Genomic DNA, 22,065 nt, shown 5'->3' with positions numbered 1-22,065 from the left:
TATAGTAGTCACTATTTGTGTAACCTATTAAAATGTCCTAACTTCATTATTTACCTGAACCTTTGACTATGTGGGTTATAAGGGCTCTCAGAGGCATAGAGTCTGGTACAGACACGTCCTAACTGCTACCTGGTGTTTTAACAGCAGAAGTATTAATCAAAAATAAGTTCAAAACTGTTCTGCATTTGACAGGCAGAAGTAATACAATCGAAATTGTTGTGCTATTTTAAGTTGATCCATATACTAGTTATATGCTACTCCTGTCAAGCAAGATACCTCAATACTGAGTCATTCCTTAAGCTATGTGGATTAGCTGAAATTTATTTACTTGTAGCTTCTTGCGTACAATGATGTTTTTGGAAGCTACAAGAATGTAAATTATGTCTGTCCAAATTTTAGGAAAATTTCTCAGTTCGGATGCCTTTTAGTACCAGACTGAAATATATTGTCCATATGCTTTAATCAAACTGATTTTAAAAGTACTCAGTTTTTCTTTAATGTTTGATCTTTGGGACAACATATAAGTGCTTTCAGACTTGTCCTTGCTCAGCAGGAATGATTTGTGGATTACAGAGTGTCATGAGGAAAATGGGACAATGTGTATATGCTCATGGATCATTTTGGGTTTAACATTTCTCTGTGACTGTTCTTCACCGTGGGGAAGTGCAAGTGATGACCTTTGTAGTCTGACAATTAATGAAAAAACAGAATGCAGTCATCAAGGCTAGAATCCATATGATGAATTTTTACCAGATTGCATTTAAGTTTGATCACTAAAAGCTTAATAAGATAATTTTTGTCACTATTTTAGGATCTGCATTATTTTTGTGCTTACAGAAACCACTTTTACTTCTTCAGTGACTGAGAAAGTGAGATTTTTATTTGATCTTCATCAAGAAAATGGTGTGACCTATTTTTTGAAGATCATAATCAAGTATTAGATCAGCAGTAGACTTTGTGGTGTTACTTAATATCAGAAACTAGTTTTGAAGTTGTGAAAAAAGATGGTAAAATATGTGTGTGTATTCCCTATTAGTGTAACACGTGTTCAACTTCAAACATTCCTTTAAATCTTTTTCTCAATAAAGTTACAAAAAATCCTATGTTATAAAACAAGAATACTGTGACAGAAACACACACTCTTAAATTCAGTATTTGAGCTAAAAGGAACAATGCACATGGAAAGGACCAAAATTTTATATTCTACTAACTTCTGAGATTGCAATTTACTTAAGACTCAGTACAGGAGAGGGGATCTGTACTAAGGACAGTGATTCACTAGCCATGTTTCTTCCCTTGTTCATCTTTCATTATCAAAACATCACCCCCTGGCTGTGTTTCAGAAAGCAAAGGAATGGAGTGAAGAACGCAAAAGCTATCGTGTTATAAAAACCAGTGTCTCAGAGAAAATGCACTTTTTCAGGGTTTGGTGGTAGACATTAATTAATTCCTGCATAATCTTTCAGCAGTCTGTTCTTGCTCAATAGAATATTTCATTCAAAGGTCGGTGGTTTTGATTCATATGATAATGAGCTAAGTCTACTGTAAATTAATCGCCCAGGTAAATGAAAGACAAAGATTAAGTCTTCCTGCTTCAACTGTCAGCTTCACAGGCTGTTCTAAGTTATCTTCTTTTCTCTGGATGATTTTCTTTCCCAATTTTTTAAATGAAAGTTCAGACTCTTTGCTCACTGTAGTACAGATTCTGTCATCTTCATGCATTTATACCTCATTCATTCCTCCATCTTTATACAGACCTGATGTTATATCTCAAAAATGCAATTTACTGTGATTTTTCAGAGATCATTACATATTTCACTAGGAAATTCAATATGGAACTTATATTATTTCAATGTGATCCCCACAGAGATGCAAATGCACCAGTATTATTAAAATATAATTAATGGTGGCTAGTCAGATGGTAGCTAATGATAGTTAATTGTTTTTTAAACATACGGGTCTCTCTTCCAGTCCAAATTGATATGATTTTTGCCTTCGCACCAGCTGTTGACTCTACAATTCTTTCTAGATTGAGGATGTCTGTCACTAGAGGTGCCTCATAACCTTGAGTTAGCTGGATCTTGGGTTGACTGTGTACTTTCCCATATGGTAGCACTGAGAGATCTTCTCTAAACTTTTTAATACATTCTTCATGCACATTTGGTCACAATGAAAACTGAATTTACAATATTTTTGTTTCCCTTTATGAGGCAAGCCTTCCATCTCCTGGGTTTGCTTTACAGGTCATGACAGTCCTTTACATTGGCAACAGTGTGAACTAAACAAACACTGCTTCCTTGTATCTCTTCCGAGTGGGAATTTCTGCAGTGCAGTTGGCTATTTTCCTTCTGAACCAATAGCATCCATATGGTGACTTTTTTTTCTGCTCTATTTAATATTTTCTTTATTCCGGGATCTTTTCCAGTTTGGCTGTGTGAGAGGAGGACTTTGTTTGTGGGGTGAACACATTGTCAAAACCCACAAATTTTAAGAAAGGGCAGTGTGGACTTGAATGAAGAAAAGAAGTCTGAGGAATAATGAATGTAGCATAGAACACACAGAAAAATGAACACATACTGCTGCACATGACAAATAACAGAAAGGAAAACTGCTTAGTCAGAATCAATCAGCAATGTGAGACACAAAATAATTGCACAGAAGGTTCAGACACATGTTCAAATTCCCACTGTTCAACAAGTTTCTGAGCATGCACTGAATTGGTGTAATTGTGTTCTTAGCCTATGGCAACAAAATATCTAGTAACTTTGCTTAACTCATTTTCATTGCATGATTGATCAAATTGCACTATTTTCTTTTTGTTGTGTGCTTACACATTAAAAGAGGATTAAAACTGTCATACTTCTGCCTGTAAATCTATGGCAACATGTTTTGTTTTCTGATATGTTAAGTAGGGACTTGTTTTTATTAGCCATTGTATACTGCTTTAACATTTATTTCTTTGCCCTAAAAACCCACTGTCTTTATACGAATCTGAACTGTCACAGCACAGACATTATAAAATCTGTCAGTGAGTGGCAATACGGGTGTTTGTGCTGTCCCTAAAATCACTGGATTTCTGTGTGTGAACGTTGTGATGATCCTGTGATAACAGAAAATATTAAATTCCCCATTTCCAAATAGATAATTTAGATTTGCTCATATTTACACAGAGAGGCTACACATAGCTTGGCAATGAATTCAAAATTTGAGACTCACTCCACGTTGATCTTCTTTCAGCGGTTGCCATGTGCTTATTTCTGGCTTTGTTACACACTAATAACCTCATAATACAAAATGTGTCAGATAGTGAAGGACTCAGCAAATCAAAAGAGAGGAAAGTGAATAAACTGAAAAAGACAGAAAAACATTATAGAATCATAGAATATCCTGAGTTGGAAGGGACCTCCAATGATCATTAAGTCTAACTCCTGACTCTGCGTGGGACAACACCAAAAATCACACCATGTGCCTGAGAGCATTGTCCAAATGCTCCTTGAACTCTATCGGGTTTGATGCTGTGACCATGTTACTGTGGAGCCTGTTCCAGTGCCCAATCACTCTCCGAGTTAAGAACCTTTTTCTAATATCCAACCTAAATGGCCCCTGACACAATTTCAGGCCATTCCCTTGGGTCCTGTCACTGGTCACCAGAGAGAAGAGATCAGTGCCTGCCCCTCTGCTTCCACTCGAGTGGAATTTGCAGGCCATAATTAGGTCTCCCTTTAGTGCCCTGTTCCCCAGGCTGAACAAAACAAGTGACCTCAGCTGCTCCTCATAAGGCTTCCCCTCTAGACCCTTCTCCAGCTTTGTGGTCATCCTTTGGGCACTCTCTACTAGCTTTACATTCTTTAAAGAATAAGGCAGGGCCTTAAAAACTGAGACCTTAAGCGAAATATGACCATTAAAACAAACCTCTGGTAAAATCATACAACTACATTACTTAAGCTAATTACAGTCACATTAGGCTTTTCCTGAAAAATTATCAATGTGTTTTTCTGATTTCTGTACCAGAAGCTGGAGCAATACCATATCTCAGTAAGTCTCATTAACATATATGCATTAATAGTCACACAGACATCACTAAGGAGACGACACCTTCTAGTGGAAACTAGAGTAGAGGTCCATGAGCTTTGTCAGCTTCATCACAAACTAAAACCTGACAGTCTTACTGGAGGGACATAAAATGTGCTTTGGAATTATAGAGGAGAAAAATACCACTCATGCTATCTGCTCCTTACTTTTATGAACATAAGGCATTCTTTTTGCCCATCTTTTATTTTTTTAAACAGTTTCTGTTTATTATTATAACATCTTTCATTTTGTGTGGGTAAAAAACAGGCACAGTCATGGTTCACAAAAAAAAAAGTAAACCCACAAACAAGTACTTTAAGGCAGTGGAATCTAATTTTAACTCAATAATAGTACAAATCAGACTATTCTCTTGAATTGAAGTTGCGTCTTATTGTTATTTTTTTTTGTGCTTGAACCAGAATAAACCTGAAATAACTTGACTACACTATCTTTTCTCCCTGCTCCATCTGCATTTCTCTATTGTCCTTTTCCAATTATTTATGATACAGAAGCAGCTGTATATTTTCATTAAAACTTTAAGTAACACTGCCACAATTAAGATATGCTTAATATAGAAATGTAGTTGAAATAGCACAATGAAATAGAGAGAGTACACTGAAGTCACACTGCCAGGGAGACAACATACCAGCTCTAGTAATTTGTGTGGTAAGCTAAAATTTTTAGCAGGAACCTTTAGCAGATCAAAACTTCAGAAGAAACCTTTAATAGCTCACAAATTTGGCTAATTGGCATGTGTGGTAAATCTGAAGTGTCTAGGATGTGATGGACTCAGGATACAGATCAGTTACACATATTCAGTAGATTTGACATGGTTTAAGTTTGACAAATTATAACAATTGCCACAATAGTCAATGTTGGCGAGTGTAAATGGGGCACAGTCAGTCTGAAAACAAATTCATTATATAGAACAATCCAAAAATATTTTGTTGATCATGTAAACAATTCAATACTATCTTCCAGATCAATCTGACCGAAACCTTTTTTATTTTTTTTTCTTAAGACAAGAAAACCAAGACTGTTTATATAGTTCTTGCAAAATTTATTTCATAAAAATGTTTGGGAATGAGTTAATGTTCAAAATATAATTAAAAATTTCCAGTTTGATTTCCTTGAACTTTAAGAAGCAAATATATTTAACTGCAGTCAAACAAGTCTTGTCTATACTAGTAAAAATTGATCTAGAATTAACCTTTTCACATTAACATCCACAAAAAAAAAAAATTGCTTCATAAGAGTATTTATATAACAATGATCTGTCTGGAATATTGATTTTCAGAATGTGCTACAATTTAAAAGAAAGAAGTAAAAACAAGTTAGAAAAACATTAAAAAGTTGAATTATACTTTCTGTACCACAGTAAGATACATATATATATATATTTAATAATTACAAAGTCTTCAAACATTATCTAGTCTATAGGACTGGAAATTCATCACCACATATTTAAACATTTTGGGGGTTGCATATTTTTGATATGAGCTTTTTTTTTTCCTTCCAGCATTTTATTTAAAATCTGCTCTAGAATTTAAGGCTCTTTTAAAATGCATACTAGTATAATTAGATGCATCATGAAGCAGCTTAAGCTAATTGAAGTGGCCACAAAAACTGTCAATGCAAATTGAGCCATCTGGATGAACAGATAAAAGCTTTGGAGACATTCAAAAGCCAGGTGGCATTCAGTTACTTCCTATCTCTTCTTCACAGTATGGTTAGAAAACTGGGAGAAAGAAAAGTACAATTCTCTATACCATAGAGCCAAAATCTAGTGTCAACAATTTATTTCTGGAAAGAACAGAACAATTAACATAAAGTATTAAGAAAAGTTAATGTGGTAATAAAAAATTATGAACTCGAGTACATAAACTGATGGAGCAACAACTACTGAGTGTACAAAACAGGATCAGCCAAACGTAAGATAAATCATTATCTTTATAGAGTAACGATAGTTTTCTAATTTAAGGTATTTGACTGGATATAAAATACTAACTGAAGTTTCAAATCAGTCATATGTTTGTATAGAACTGGGAAAATCCCCTAAGTGCTAATTTTGAAAAAATGTGATCATCCTTTTTTCTACTTCATATCTGTGAGGATTATGTGTGCTCATAGGTTCTGAAAAATCAGAGTGGACTTTTACTGAAGCCTTGTTTGTAAAAGACTCTCTCATTTCTTCTCTTCTGTATTATACATCATGGCTATTCAGATTGCCAGGGATTTTTCTTTCTTGGATTATTGGTCGTTTGTTTTCGGTTGGTTTTTTTTAATTTCTTCATACAGTTCAGTTTTCAGCCAGAATCTCTATATAAGACTGTAAAAGAAATATCAGAATTGGGAAAAATTGCTCAAACCTCCTGTTCCATGAAAATGAGCTTTTTATTAAATGGAAAGTACCTGGCAGGATGTCATCTTTATAAAACTTGTCTTTTTCATACATTTACAACTTGACTGCACTTAAGAGGATTTTTAATAAAGCTCACAGAAATGGTGTAATAGAAATAGAATTTCTTCTTAAAATATTTTGCATAATATTCAAAAACCCCCCAGACAAGCCCCAAACATGAGCTTTCCTTTTTGGTTTAACTGTGGTTTAAATTTGTCAGTCTTTAAGAAAAAAAAAAATCTAAAACCTCAAGTAGATCTAAAAATAATAAATAATAACCACAGGAATTACTTGGTAAATCTCAAAAAATAAATGTTCAGTTCTGATATACTTATGGATAATATTTGAGCTCACCTGGAAGAAGCCCCTGTTGAGGAAAGCTGATGTTTTCACAGCTGCTCTTTTCACTGAAAGATAAATAGTTCTTTTATTGTCACTTACATGTATTGGAATAACTTTACATTTCAAACACTTTTGGATTGTTTCACATGTGCTACTCCACATGCTTTTTTTCTATGAACCTTTTTTGATAGGTGGAATTTCCTTACAGGTCACCTGGGTATTCTGGTCATTACAATGTCAAGGGCTGCATGAGTACGTATAGACTGGGAGAGATATGGTATCTGACCACTACAGAACCTTCAAAGTTAGGTATCCAAACTCTTGAAAATCCAAAAAGAGAGGAACAATCTCTCAGGTATCCATGCTCTTTCCCTGATAGTCCACAGGTCTCTTCTAGGAAGCATCCTACCAACTAACCTCTGAGGTCAAATCTATAGGAGATTTATGACAGAATAAAACGGTCTTTCAGAACTAGTATTTGATGTCTTCACTGGGCTAATCCTGCAGGCCTAGTCAGCTCCAACATCTGTAATTTTTTCCAGCCTGTGACCAGCAATGATCTAAGACATCTTAAATACCTAATTTTCTAGTGTACAAACTTTCATGCAGTAGGTCATGTCATGGGGCAAGAAACTGTGATACTAGGTCATATAGGGGATAAAAAGGCATAGTAATAGGTTGCAAAAGGGACAAGAACCTCTTAGACCGCTTCTTGTGAACACAAAATGCTGCTAGGTAGTAGTATTCTTCCCAGCTATAGGAGGATAGGTCACAGGATTTTTATATTAGTGACCAACAAGAGGTAAAATGCTTTTCTTGCTTTGATTTTATGTTTAATAAGTGTATCATATTTTTTTTAAAAAAGCATTAATAAGGGTTGTAAATGGATTTGAATAAAAATAGACTAAAATTTCTAAAAACCATCATGAAACTTGAGTAAAGAGAGACTTTTGCTCATCCTAGGGGGTTCTAGCTTAGATTGTGCTGGAAACAGAAGGAAAATTCATTTTTTGCTATTTAGACACCTCAAAGTTAGAAATCTAGAACTGCTCTAGTCATGATAAGCTCTTCATATACTCAAAGGAGAGAAACAGGAACCTCCAGAGGGCAGTTCAGCTCGTATTAGAATAAGTGTGTTAGAAAAAGGAGATGATCCACCTTAGGGGGTAACTGCTTCATATGTAAATGTCTGATTTTTACATGCCCAAAGAGAAGTAAGGTTAATTCACTCAGATCGATCAAAACCCAGAAAAAGTGCCTATTTCAGCTAATATTCACTCTCTAATATGATTCTTCCATCTGAAGGGTTGGGACAAAAGACGGAGGAACTGGGAGAGGAGTGTTGCTCACCATAAACAGAAAATGCTTCAGGTTTTAATGTCACTCCTTTGTATGAAGAAAAAACTTAAGGTGCTCTGTGGTCTCTATAGAAATTAATACAAATAAATAAAAATAAATACAAAAGAAAAAAAAAAACCTTTTTAGGAGTAACTTTTTTTCCCACAAAAAAAATCCCATTCCTAATTGTATTACTAAATATATGACTGATTGAAATATTTGGACATTTTACATGACACATTTGTGAACATTTTATTACTTTCCAATAAAAATGAGCAGCTGTTCCTTAGACCGTATTCCCATTTTTTAACTTACTTCAAATGTTTTTCTTCTTGCCTTTCATCAACTGTAACAATTTCTGCTAATCCTAACAAGTATTTCTAACAACAAATCAATTTTCATAAACTATTTTGTATATTAACAGATCTAAAGGCCAGAGAAAGCCTTGTGATAGTCTGTAAAAGAGGTTATCAGACTTCTACCAGTAAACTGATGTTCCACATTAATGATTTCCAGAATATACATCTACATTTGGTTTAAGCATCTGTCCTGACTCTGAATGCACCACAACTTCAGCTAACTTTCTTCTTAAGCATTCTTATTGTTGGCATTCATGCCCTCGTTTGCATCTGAATTTATCCCATTTCATCTTAGTACGGAATGTTACTATAAATTTGCAGACTGTGGTCCAGAGCTCTTCATTAGCTGAGTTCTGTCTCCCTATAAAAAGCCCCTGAACTGTGGTGAAAGTATGTCTTTGTTTTCTTTTGGCTAAACTAAACAGATTGATTCATCCTTGTTAGCGAATCTATTGAAACAAGAGTACTTGAAGTTAATAATAACACTTAAAGAGGACAGACTCCCATCTTCATCGGTGCCCTGGGAGCCAGGGGATCTGCTAAGAAGCTGCTGAGAGGCAGAGTGGAATAAGTTAGGCAATGCAGCCTCATTCAAGCCTTTGATAGATTTTTGTCTTGTATAAACAGTATTAAGAAGTACACAAATACTCTCTTGTTTCTGGGGAGCTTGAAATCCCTTGTAATTCACAGTGTATTGAATCTCACATCTTGCCTGCAAGCTAGACCAGCCTTATCCCTGTTTTAGACGGAGGGAAATGGAGGCAAAGGGCATTTATATGATTTGCCTCAGGAGCAGATTATCCTTCTGCCTTATTCACCAGCCTGAACTTCAGCTTTTCAGTAGATAAAAACATTTATGTTTGAGTAGGATCTGCAAGGGGATAAACATCAGGAAATTTCCTTCTAAAGCTACCTGTGGATCTGTCAGTCCCCAGAGATGAGTATCTGTAATATGCATGATAATTTTCCTCCAGATTGTATAATTTCAAATTTCCTTTATATTCAAAGAAGATCTGATTCAAAGCCTGTTGAAGAATGCAATTATTCTTGCAAGTTTTGAACTAAGCTTATAAATGTGTCTTTCATTTTAAATGTGATGCATAAATTAACAGAACACTATTACTTCACTAGGAGGTATTTTTTAAAAAACTATTTTGTACTTATATTCAGCTTCATGTACGCAGGCAAGTTATACACTTAAAATCCAAGTCAAGAAGAACAAAAGCTAGGGATGATTTATAAAGTAAGCTCATAACCTTTCTTTTCTCGGCGCAGTTTGCAGCTGGTGTGTTATGTAGGTTAAAGAACAAAACAACAAAGAAATTAGCAGATCCACAGATGCCCGTTTAGAATTAAGAAAACATGAACTTTCTCCAAACCTGTTGCTGTTCAATTCAGTTTTGTACTGGAGAAGAGCCACTGGATGGCAGCCTTGCTCCTTACAAATCAGAGGATCCACCCTCGGCTAAACCTGCAGCCCAAGCGCGTCTCTTGCCTGTGCCCTGTAACGAAGGTGCCTTTGCCTGATTATTCAGAGGGATGAAGACTCTTCACATGCAGGTGCACTTAATCTTTTCAAGATGCAACAAAGCCCTATAGAGCTGCACTCTGTTGTGTAAAACATAATACATCCGCTGATCTTTCATGTTTATTCAGCTTTTTGGGGGGAGGGAGGAGGTACCACAACAAAAGAGAGGTAGAGTCAAAAGTATCCAGCTTGCGTGTTTAAGCAATAAGGAGATTGCTCCGTTGTCTACCATAAACCCCGCCAGTGTGCAATTTCCTTTTTCCTGTTCTCCAAATTAGTTGGTAGGACCAAGCTCCCCCAGGTGGGAATAAGTTCTCCAGACTTCTTGGAAAAAGCTGACCAAAAGTTCCCTTTACAATTCCACTTTCTCCTTAAAAAAACTGGGGAGTTTTGCCAAGATGCCACGTAGCCTATTGCTGTCTTAGTCACAAACCTGCTGACATCAATGTGGAATTTTACCTTCTAAGTTTGATATTGAATCCTTTGTACCAGAAATACATGTTTTGAAAAAATAATAATCTACTGCTTCTACAATAGTTAGATTTGTTCATGCTTCTGAGATTATTTTCTCCAGACGGATAAATGGAGGCAAAGGGTAAGTTAGAGTAGGTAAACATACTAAAAATACAAATCTTTGTAGGATCCAGGTGCCCCAGTAACAAATGTGATCTTGGTACAGTTCTCAGCTTGTCAGTAAGATTATAGCTGAAGAAATCTCATCTCTACTGCCTTGGACACGTGGTGGATTCAGTTGCCCCTCCCTATTTGCTTTCCCCTACCATGATCCTGCCAAAGGCCACGATATCCCTCATCCATGACCTGCTTCCTCCAGTTGGCACAGAAGCTTTCCCTGTTGTGTCTGTCACCCTGTAAGCAGCAATATTATCACTCTGTGATTTACCAGGCTGCTGTCTGCTGCCCTTTTTGTTGCTTGGCATTTCAGCCCCAAGGAAGTAGAGCCTGTTCCAAAACCTTCTTGTCTCTGTGAACTACTAGAGCAAATCCATGGTCAATAAAGATTTCTGTGTGTTGCTGTGTGGCCTGACATTCCTATTTAGAGCTTAACAGGACAACATTTTAACAAGAGAGCAAGGACTGCTTAATCAGTGAGGATTAATAAGGAGACTGCTGCCTTGTCTCCCCATCCATTTCCCACTGAAGAAACAAGTAATCTGCCTGTGAATGAGATCTTGACCCACCTTTGTTTGCGTTTGGCATGCAAAGGAAATTCACTAGATGTTTTGGTACTGGTGGTAATTCCAGAGCTGATATCCACAGAACAAAAAAGGTATGCACAGAAGGGCAAGCTCATGAAAAACCCCAAGCAAAACAGCCCCTGCTTTCTTATGAACCTCTGAAAAAGTCTTGCTACAAAAACATCATTGTCTCCTGTGTCAAGTAAAGGAGAATCTGCATCAAACAATGAACTGACATGCGGGTATCCAAACCTCAGTCTATATGCACACAGTCTAAGAAAATACTGCATGCATACTTGTTCCACTTCATGGCAACCCTCTGCCACAGAAGCATAGTTCTTAGCAAAATAATGTTTCAACAAAATAATGTGTGTGCAGTACGCAAGCATGTAGGTCTGTAAAATGAAATGTCTATTACTGGGAAAGAGACACTTCAATATTAAAAACATTCAATATCCCATATCTCATAGCTCTCATACAAGGGGAAGGCCTGAGACAAGGTAAAGAATTCACACCATTTCAGCTGAACTGTGCAGATGAGGTGCTTGGAGTGGTGAACTGGTGACCGGGAGCTCTGCTGAGTGGAGAAGAGTGCCTAGGGTATCGTTTAGTCACCTAAATTGGATGTCTAAAGCCACAGTGTGAGGACTATTTCCCTTTTCACATATTTTATGAAGATGTCAAGATCTGAATGTTTCTATCCAAATCATGCTGCATATTTCCGTGATACTTACTGGTTTTCTGTTCCTGTACATTTGTTTTGCACATGGTAAAGTATTGTACTGTGCTGCAGATGTAACATGTTCAAAACTTCAAGCCTGACCAGGTGGCTGCCTCTCAAGAGCTTTGGATTTGCCTGTAGAATATGCAGCTATCACTTCTGTTGCTCCAGAGGGAGCCTCAGTAGAAAACACAATCGGACGAAGATAAAATCCTCCACAAGTTACTACAACGCTTCAGCACAGCTGAGACTGAGAGCAAACAATCCTCTCTCACTTTATCAATGCAATCTGAACACAAGCCACCCTGGAGCCTAACTCTGCATTAGTGAGTACAAAAATACACTTCTTTAAGAGCAGTTACTACATTCTGAAATACAACCCCAGACAGCAACAACCATCCACTGAGACATGGCCAGAACACATACCAACTTCCTTCCAAGTATTCAGCACACCAGAAAGTAAGGTGTGTAAGAAGTGCTAAAGGAAATCTGAGTCACTGTCACTGTTTTAGGCTCATGCCTGTCATGCCTGGTGAAAGATGTCCATAACCTTAGCGACTTTGTTGATAGACTTCATCAACACTGTAGCAGAAGAGGCAAATCTATCATCCACCCTGCAGCCTGCCTAAGGCTAAAAAAAAATCTCATCAGATCTTATGTGTCATTGCCTTGTAGTAAACCTTCTATTTATAAATAAAATAGTTGATAAACTCTTATGGAAATAACAACAAAACTCTCTTTCCACCTTTAATATGCTAGATTGCTGTAAACAGCAGCTGGGTCAAGCTGAAGAAAAACAGAAGGTTTGGCAGTGACAGGGGACAACTTTTTCATCGAGATAGTTACAAAAATAGTTAGAAAGCTCTTTAAGTCGTCAGTAAATAACATACCCCTTCAGGGCAGTGATGATGACTATATAGGACAAATAACTGAGTAAAAACAACAACATTTATAAAATAGATTTTATTAGTAGTAGTTATGACCTTTGGTTTTGTTTTTCTTACACAATAAAATGTGTTTACAAGATGATGACTGTCCAGCAGAATATAAAATTTCCATTTTGGGAAGTGTTAGTTATTAAAAGTTAGAGCTTTGTAATGCCTGGGACCTGTGAAAGCAACTAACCACTTGTGTCAAAGTTCAGCCTTTAATTTTCTTTTTTTCAACACAGATCAGCTTTGGCCCATGTCAGCTGGGGCTCTCCATCCTTACCGGAACAGATTAGGGGAAGGAAGATGCCGTTCCCAATAGGTAATTTGGTTGTGCACTGCCTGGGTGGAGAAGAGATCTCAGGTGTGTACAAGGTGTCATGTTGTGCCATCTGCCTCCAGGGTCACCCAGCAGTAATACAACCAGCATGTTTTATGTGTTCTGTTCAAGTAGCAATAGCAACCACAGTGACCAACACAGACAAAATCACTACTTTGTCCCTCCTGTTTCAAGTATTTAACAAAATCCATGGCTGTTTTCTGTTTGGAGGAAGAATTTGAAGGAGGTAGAATGACACTGCTACCCTTTTCTTATTTTTTTTCTTTTTCTTTCCTTTTCTTTTTTCTTTTTTTTTCTTTTCTTTTTCTCTTCAAATGTAATTATTATTTACAAAGAATGTTCAAAAATTTGTTTTCCACAACAAAATAGGAGTCAAATAATTAGAAACAATAACACAGGTAGCACTGAAAGCATTTAGTGTTTCTCATAAGATTTCTCAGCCTCACATTCTGAGTGTTTATTTTCAAAATGTTTTTTCTTCTTTTACCTTTTCTGCTCTTCTATTTCTTTGATTTTTCATTGATTCTTTCTCACAAACATAAGAAAATCTAGTGTCGAGAACATAAGATGTCAATATTATGCCATTTTGGGGGGCAAAGGCATGTACCTCCACACTTTATGTGGCAGAATTTATGATTGTTTACCCTATTTAACTAAGTGAACTAATAATTTATTGTTATAATAAGTGAAAGGCAGTTGCTATACTTACCCTGTAACAAAATGTGGAAATGAATAACTATTCTGAAACAGAAAATACCTTTCTGCACATCTTTCTTGAGTCCTACTAACACAAAACAAAGACCCTCATCAGCCCAGCTTTCCCCCTTACAGGGATCTGGTGGCCAGTCTGTTCCACTTCAGGTTTTTTCTGGTTTGAGATTGAAAGTACTTTTTAACTTCATGCTGTACTTCCATTTGTGGCCATTTAGAGCTGCTTAACAGCAGAATACAACATCAGACACAGTGTGAACTGCATGCACGAGATACTGCAGTATCTTTCTGTTTCTTACATCCTGGATCTGCTCTCTCTTCTCCAACAGTGTCCCTGTCTGTGATTTCTCACATCCCAATTGATTTGAGATGTGGGTTATGTGCTCATCTTCCTTTCAAAGGGCAATAATTCTGAAAGGATGTTGGTTTTCCAATTATATGTGAGAAAGTATATTCACTCTTCCTCCTCTCAGCCAATTTTTGCTGTGAAAAACCAGATGCAGATTTACCAAAGGCTAAATCTGAAACTTCAAAGCCTGTCAAACAGCTATGCTGCTAACTGAGGGGGCTGTCTGAAAACTGTTGTGCATCTGTATAGTGTTCTTAATATATTACCTCTATGAACCCAAAAAAGTAGTAATATTTACAATGCTCAATTAATGTAATAACTTTAGTATTCACTACTCTTCACAAGTTCTACCAAGTCTGCTGCATTGAGAATGAGAAATAACAGTAGTAAAATGATCAAACAAGGTTATATTGCTTGTTTCTAGGTTCTTTTCCCTCAGACAATTCCCTGCAGTGGTTGCATTCTCTGCTGTGGGAACAATCCTCAATTGAAGGTAGCTGAGGACGTCAGGGAGTGAAGGATAATTTATAAGGAGAACAGGTAGAGGAAAACACCAATTACAACCTTCTTATGAATCATAACCAAAGCTGAATCATATAAACAGAAGGAAAGGTAAGAGAGGATAAAACAAAACTGACAAAGATCAACCAACTCATCTGGATGGCAGCCATCTCTTTGATGAAATGGAAAGCAGAAGGAAGTGACCATCAAGTATTCCCTTTAGAATGCACTGACATCACTCAGTTTTGTGCTGGGCAAGGGTATCAAATTGTCTGTGCTTCCATTTTAGGACAGTGGGAAAGTCATACCTGGCTGTAAATTTTACTACCATTATGTTTTTGTTCTCTGGAGATTCTAGTCTGACAGCAGGAAGACAAATACTTATACATCAATGGATGAATATTCTCCTGGATGGTGACCTTTGGGAATGCTCTCGTTCCACCCTAATAAATGGTAATTCAGAAAATTGTTGTTATTTAGTCTGCTTCTGACAAACAAAAGGGAAAAAAATGGCCTTGCTTCCTGAGTCACTGGATTATCAAGAGTAGTAGGAGATTAGTGTATTGGGAAAGGAAGGAATAGCTTTATGAGGATTTGGGAATCTCTGAGACCTCATCACCATCAGTGACCTTCATGACCTTCCTATGTGAAAATCCAGCTGGACACCTGCTTCTCCCACTCTGTGGTTTGCAACTCTTTACCTATTATAATTGTCTGAGCATATTATGTTCTCCATAGAAACACTAAACTCCCTTATGTGAAAGCTAAGCCATATGGAAAAATCATATTTCCCAGATAGTTGATCAAATATATTTCATATGTTTGAAAGATACTGTGTAGTTAAAACAGAGCTGGCTTGAGAGCATACCACATATAATCTTTGCTATGGAACAAGATATGTTTTAAAATGAGTGAGAATATGAAAAAAAAAAAAGATTGAAAGGCTATATTATATACAGAAAGAAAAAAAAAAGCAGTTAGTTTCATATCAAACAGAAATTGTGGTGAGAAATTTAGGTTATTTTGTAGATGATTAGGTTATTTTGTGAATTATTCTGGGGTAGTGCAAACACAAAGCATGTGGAAATGCATATTGCAAGCCCATTTATTTAGGAAAGGCAGAGAGTCTTGTGGTTTCAGACTTGGAAAGGCTGGGTTCATTTTCTGATTGAGGCACTCGGGCAATGTTACCGAGCCACTCTGTTTATCCTTGGCCTGAGTTCTCAGCTGTAGGGCAATGAGAGCACTATTTCCTACACGTGTCATGAGGAAGAAAGAAATCTGTTAATGAAGACATGGTGAACTAGGGTATCTAAATGACCTTATAGATCAAGACGCATTCTGATTATATGTCTGAAAAATTTGCTATGATTGTTTATAATTAATAAAAATTCAGCTCTGTTAACTCTGTCAAGATGTGACAACTCTAAGCCACAAATTGTTTGAGGAAAATAATACTTATCAAGAAGATTTCTAGGAGAAATCCAAGTTGTTTAAGAAGTGATTTTTCCGTTGATTACTCCTTCCCTACAAAGAGCTGTGCTACTTCTTGTAATATTAAATTGAACCCATGAAATTAATGACCATTCATAAAAGAAGATTAAGAAAAACATATATACTTTTTAATAAAATATTGAAGGCACTTTGGCTATCTCTATAATACACTTAAAAGGTTAAAGTTTGATAAGGATCTAATAAATAACTCTTCAGTTTTGTTTAAAAAATAATTTTACTTTTTATGGAAAAGGTACTTTTAATCTACTAGTAACGAACAAATGCCAAGATAAATAATCACTGTGGTTTCAAATATATACAGACGTCTTTCCTCTTTCAGTCATCTGTTATTTCACTCCAATTCTGAATTCTGATTGTGGGCAATGTGCTAAATGTTCACATATATACGCTGACATCCACTGCAACCTTCACCCCCATCATGGAAGACACAAAAGTTCATACACAAAACAATGTATTTTGAAAGTTACTAATGTAGGAAGAGCAACGCATATAATAAGCAGCATAAAATAATTCTAATTATTCTAGGGATGCAAATCATATTTCTAGAAACAAAGTTGTTACTCATAAATATAGTTTTAATTTGATTATTCACTGAATTCAGTTGTTTTTAGAGAGCTGTTAGACTGAATTAGGAAGACACTATGCTGTACTGTGCATGAAGGATCAGATTTATTTTTCTTTCTAGTTATTCCTCATATGGGGAATCTGAAACAAGACATAATCAGTACGATTTTTAAAGAAGACTTATCACAGCTGTCATCATAATTGGTTTCCCATCATGCTTATAAAAATAAAATGGATAATGATAGAAGAAGTATAATCCTATTTTTTTACATTGTTCTACAGACTTTCAGCTGCGCAATTGGTTTTCTCAGAGTCTTCAGTGAAAATGTCTTTTGCATTTTCCTCATTTCATAATACAATGCTCAGCAACAGCTGGTTAGTTGTTGCACCAAAGCAATTGCTTATTAGACTAATCAGTAGTTTCTTAGTATTGTCTGGTGCTTCTTCCCATCTGACTATAGCATTGACCTACTCTTTCTTTCTCTAGGCTGTAATCACAATTTTGTTACAGGTCATCTTCTTATTTGTGTATTGTATTATTGTGTAACTATTATTAATCATAAATCCTTTTATGATCTTTATACAGCAGTAAATAAAAACTAGTATTGAGTACTACGTAGTACTTCTAAATACCTCTTTAGGCACTATTGACATTTTAATATCTTATATTTATATTTATCTGTTTACTTGCAAAATACTTCTCAACATGAAGACATAAGAGTGTACCTTAGGGTCTTATATTAAAGAATCAGATTATTCAGTTTGAAGCAGAACAGTAGTTAAACTACAACAATTGTTATTGATGTTAAAACAAAAAAACAAATTATCATTTAACCTAAGCAGAATTACATAGAGAATATCAGACAGACAGAATGCAATTAGCAAACTTCATAAGTAATTAAACTTTGTAACTGCTCTGTGTGTGGTAGAAACCAATGTCTAAGTGAATCTTCTAATGTAATTATTTGAAAGAGACAAACAGAGGGTGACTATAGACTGATTACTCTAGGACTGTCCCAGTAAAACTAAAGGGGTGCCATTATATGAATTTATCAGATATCAAGTTCAGAAAATCATAGAATCATAGAATCTGCTGGGTTGGAAGGGACTCTGAAATCATCAAGTCCAACCCTTGATCCACTACCACTGTGGTTACTAGACCATGGCCCTAGATGCCACATCCAGTCTTGTCTTAAAAACCTCCAGGGACAGAGAATCCACCACTTCCCTGAGCAGCCCATTCCAATGTCTGATTACCCTCTCTGTAAAGAATTTCTTCCTAATATCTACTCTAAACCTTCCCTGGCAGAGCTGAAGACCGTGCCCTCTTGTCTTGCTGATCGCTGCCTGGGAGAAGAGACCAACTCCCACCTGGCTGCAACCTCCTTTCAGGGAGTTGTAGAGAGTGATGAGGTCTCCTCTGAGCCTCCTCTTCTCCAGGCTGAACAGCCCCAGCTCCCTCAGCCTCTCCTCATAGGACTTGGGCTCAAGTCCCTTCACCAGCCTTGTTGCTCTTCTCTGGACCTGCTCCAGCCCCTCAATGTCCTTCCTGAACTGAGGGGCCCAGAACTGGACACAGCACTCCAGGTGTGGCCTCACCAGCACTGAGTACAGGGGAAGAATCACTTCTGTGGACCTGTTGGTCACACTGTTCCTGATACAGGCCAGGATGCCATTGGCCTTCTTGGCCACCTGGGCACACTGCTGCCTCATGTTCAGCTTCCTATCAATCCAAACTCCCAGGTCCCTTTCTGCCTGGTTGCTCTCCAGCCACTCTGCCCCCAGCCTGTAGCACTGCAGGGGGTTGCTGTGGCCAAAGTGCAGGACCCGGCACTTGGCCTTGTTGAACCTCATCCCGTTGGAATCAGCCCAACTCTCCAGCCTGTCCAGGTGCCTCTGCAGAGCCCTCCTGCCTTCCAGCTGATCGACACTCCCCCTCAGCTTGGTGTCATCTGCACATTTACTGATGGTGGACTCAATCCCCTCATCTAAATCATCGATAAAGATATTAAACAGAACTGGGCCCAACACTGATCCCCTGTGAGCAGGTTATCTCATTACTGCTGATGGATGAACAGTTTACACCTTCATTTGAGGTAGCTGGTACTTCTTTTCTGAAACATGGAACTAAATGACACACAATGATTTTTTAGACTAGTGTTGTAGTTTCTATATTAATCCATTGTTGTAAAGCATCATTCCAGGAAAGATACTGAAAAAAGAAAACCCAGACTTGAAACACTTGGCTTAAAATTCAGACTGAGGTCTTTTTATGATGTGAAAATATCCGTTTTGGTAATACTAGAAGTTTATACTCCCTAGAGGTGTTTACATGAAAAACTGACAGTTCTATTTAGTTTTCTCCTGCAAGTCTATTTTAAATATCGAGATCTTCTGCAGAGATCTGGGGAGTCATTATCTGGTGTTGTCAGTCACCTTTCCAAGTGACCACAGACTGACACATAATTCCAGGATGAGAAGAGAAATGTAAACTTTTAAGTAAAACAAGTAGGGAGATAAATTTTTTTATTTCTAGATGTTATAATTAAAATTCAAATGTAAAATCAGTGCTAAAACATGTCCTCTCTATAGCAGCTTGATGATACTAGAAATGCACTGCTGTTTCTGCACCCCCTTCTATTCACCAAAACGGGTTTCCATACAGGCCTGAATGCCTCAAGCCATTGCTTTTAGTGACTCATGGCAGGAAATGCAAATCCTGGCTTGATCCCATTGCATTAAAGATAATGGTGGAATTTCCAAGAGCTATGACGGAAGCAGATTTCACTCATTTCCAAGAACTTTCCTGATTTTTAGCAGTTCATTATGCCTGTAATACTCAAATGAACTAGAAGAGCTCAGTGCATGTGCATGTACCCCTTTATCCTTCAAATACAAAACTAGGTCTTTAGAGGTTACCAGTAATTGTAACCACTTCTTATATTTGCTAGGGAAATATTATGTAATTCTAATTCTTTTAGCGCTGTAGTTCTAATACCATTGTGATGATTTGGATAAATCCTTTTGAAGATTTCTGTAGTTGGGTTAAAATGCTGACTTTAAGGAGTGACAGAGGTAAAATATGGCAGATTTCATTCTGGACCATCTACCTGCCAGAAGTCACTAGAATAAAGCAGTAGGGATGCAGTTCCTTTGCACTGTTAAACTAAGTTCCATTTTGGCAAGGCAGCTTAAGGGGGAAATAATAGTACACTGCGTTGCCTTGAGAAAATGAATAAGTATTCCTCAACAGATCACATTACCTCTTTGTGATATATATCTGCTGGTTCTACTATATAAATCTAACTGACCCAACTAGTCTAAGAGCCAAGGTTTAGCAGCTATACAGTCCATTTTATGGACTTGATAAGCATTTCCCTTCTTAGTGATGTTCATTTTTAACTGGTTTGCAAGGAACTCAAAAGTTTTCAATGCCTGTAATAGAAGTAACATTCATACTTGTGACAAATAGAAAACAATGTGTTTAAAAATAAAGCAGAACAATTATGGAAAACAGTGAGACTTGAATAGAGATTGCATTTTTTGATCTAGTTTCCTATTAATATTAAAATGATAATTTTTTTTCTTTTTTTTTTTTTCTAAATAAAAAGCATCCAGATATTATGTTCTGGTATTTTTCATTTCTGTCCAGAGCCCATCTATAACCTTTTTAGTGGTCATAGAAAGATTTGCCATGATTTACACAAAGATTAGATGCGAACTATAATTTGTAAGGGCACCGTACCTGGAACTATCCCTGGAGCCTTAACTTAAGGTTTCAGCTTCTTCCTGATGCAAGAGCTACAAAAAAGGACTTAGCATTAACAATAGTTCAAAATATTTGCAGAAATGCTTTTCTGTCAGGAAACAGTATGTACAATTGCCAACATATTGTCGAGGCACAGTGAATGCCAAACAGGAGAATTTCTTGAAGACAAAGAACCATTATATGCTGAGTGTGCCTGTGTTCCACTCAGTGTCCAAAGATTTTTTCAGCTGCATTATGTCTGCTATTTTGACACGCAACAGTGAACTTAGCTATAAATAGTTTAAATTTTCTACATTCAGCCGTTTCTCCCCCTCCAGCTAGGGAAGATCACAGAGATGTATAATATGTGAAACATTTATCATAGTTTGAAGCCCTGTTATATTCCAATGCTTTACAATGGCATCAAACTGTTTAGCTTTCATAAGTAACATTTTGAGCCATAGTGAATAGTACAAGGATTGAAATTCATACCTTTCAGTGCCCTGACCGTTTGATAGATTCCAGTCAACAAAAACAGTGGCGGAGCACACAGCTTTATTTATTTGGGTGAGGATCTAGCTGAGTATACTGGTTAGCATTAACGACAAAAAATACAACTTGTTGATTTCTAGAAGCACTGGCATGTTTATAAGAATGGTGTGTGCACATATTTCATTAATAAAGGGAAATATGGGGGAAAATTCCACAGTGCTCTAATCAATTCTGTCCTTAAATTTCAAATACCACAGAACAAAAAAGATCACTTCTCCTTAACTATCTAGTATGCAAAACAGCAGAAGCAGTCTTTTTTTTCTGTACTGGATATCAGACAACTGTTAAACTGGGGCAAGAGTTGAGCCTACATTAACTTCATATAGAACAACAATTAAAAATCAACTTAAATGAAGAGACTAAGGCACGAAGCAAGAAAACATTCTACTCCAAGACTTACCTTAGGAACAGCAAGAGTGATTAAGTCGTGAATAATTACACAAGAACGTGTTTAAGTTGATGTCTCATTCAGGACCTCTGATAAACACACAGATGTTTCAAAAACAAACACGTAGTCCAGTAAAGTAGGAAGCTTTTTGTTTTGCTCACCGAGCTTTACTCAGCTCATAATTTTTTTGTGGTGCAGTCAGTGAAACAACCACCTGACATGGCTAAAGTTCTAACATATTTTGGTTTGTTTTCAAAATGGAACTTTGATCACACTTTAGCAATTTTCTTTCAAGTACTGTAAAATGATTTGTTGATTAAAAGTTGATATTTAAAATCTTTAACCTGTAGTAAAATACCATAGACAAAATTACAAAACCCTAAAAATTGAGCTTTAGAATAAAAGTGCTGACAAAACACTAACGAAAAGAGCAGCAGTGGCCCTACTATAATAATAAAATAACAAACAGAAGAGGAAAGTTAAGCCTTCTTCAGAGGATCTGGCACAGTTTG

The 22,065-nt window shown here is 36.7% G+C and overlaps 1 long non-coding RNA gene across 1 annotated transcript; it reads right to left on the bottom strand.

Annotated features, from left to right (window-relative positions):
- Positions 1 to 6,212: 6,212 nt before the first annotated feature.
- Positions 6,213 to 21,669, bottom strand: LOC127474491 (uncharacterized). Its single transcript, XR_007905876.1, has 4 exons — positions 21,566 to 21,669; positions 20,611 to 20,666; positions 6,827 to 6,879; positions 6,213 to 6,400 (listed from the first exon to the last, which is right to left on the bottom strand). It is a non-coding gene; the product is annotated as an uncharacterized LOC127474491 (long non-coding RNA).
- Positions 21,670 to 22,065: the final 396 nt, after the last annotated feature.

Source organism: Manacus candei, unplaced genomic scaffold (assembly GCF_025592945.1).
Source record: "Manacus candei isolate 608988 ecotype Guabito, Panama unplaced genomic scaffold, ASM2559294v1 h1tg000042l, whole genome shotgun sequence".
Taxonomy (NCBI): Eukaryota; Metazoa; Chordata; class Aves; order Passeriformes; family Pipridae; genus Manacus; species Manacus candei.
This window is presented reverse-complemented; position numbering and strand designations above follow the sequence as displayed.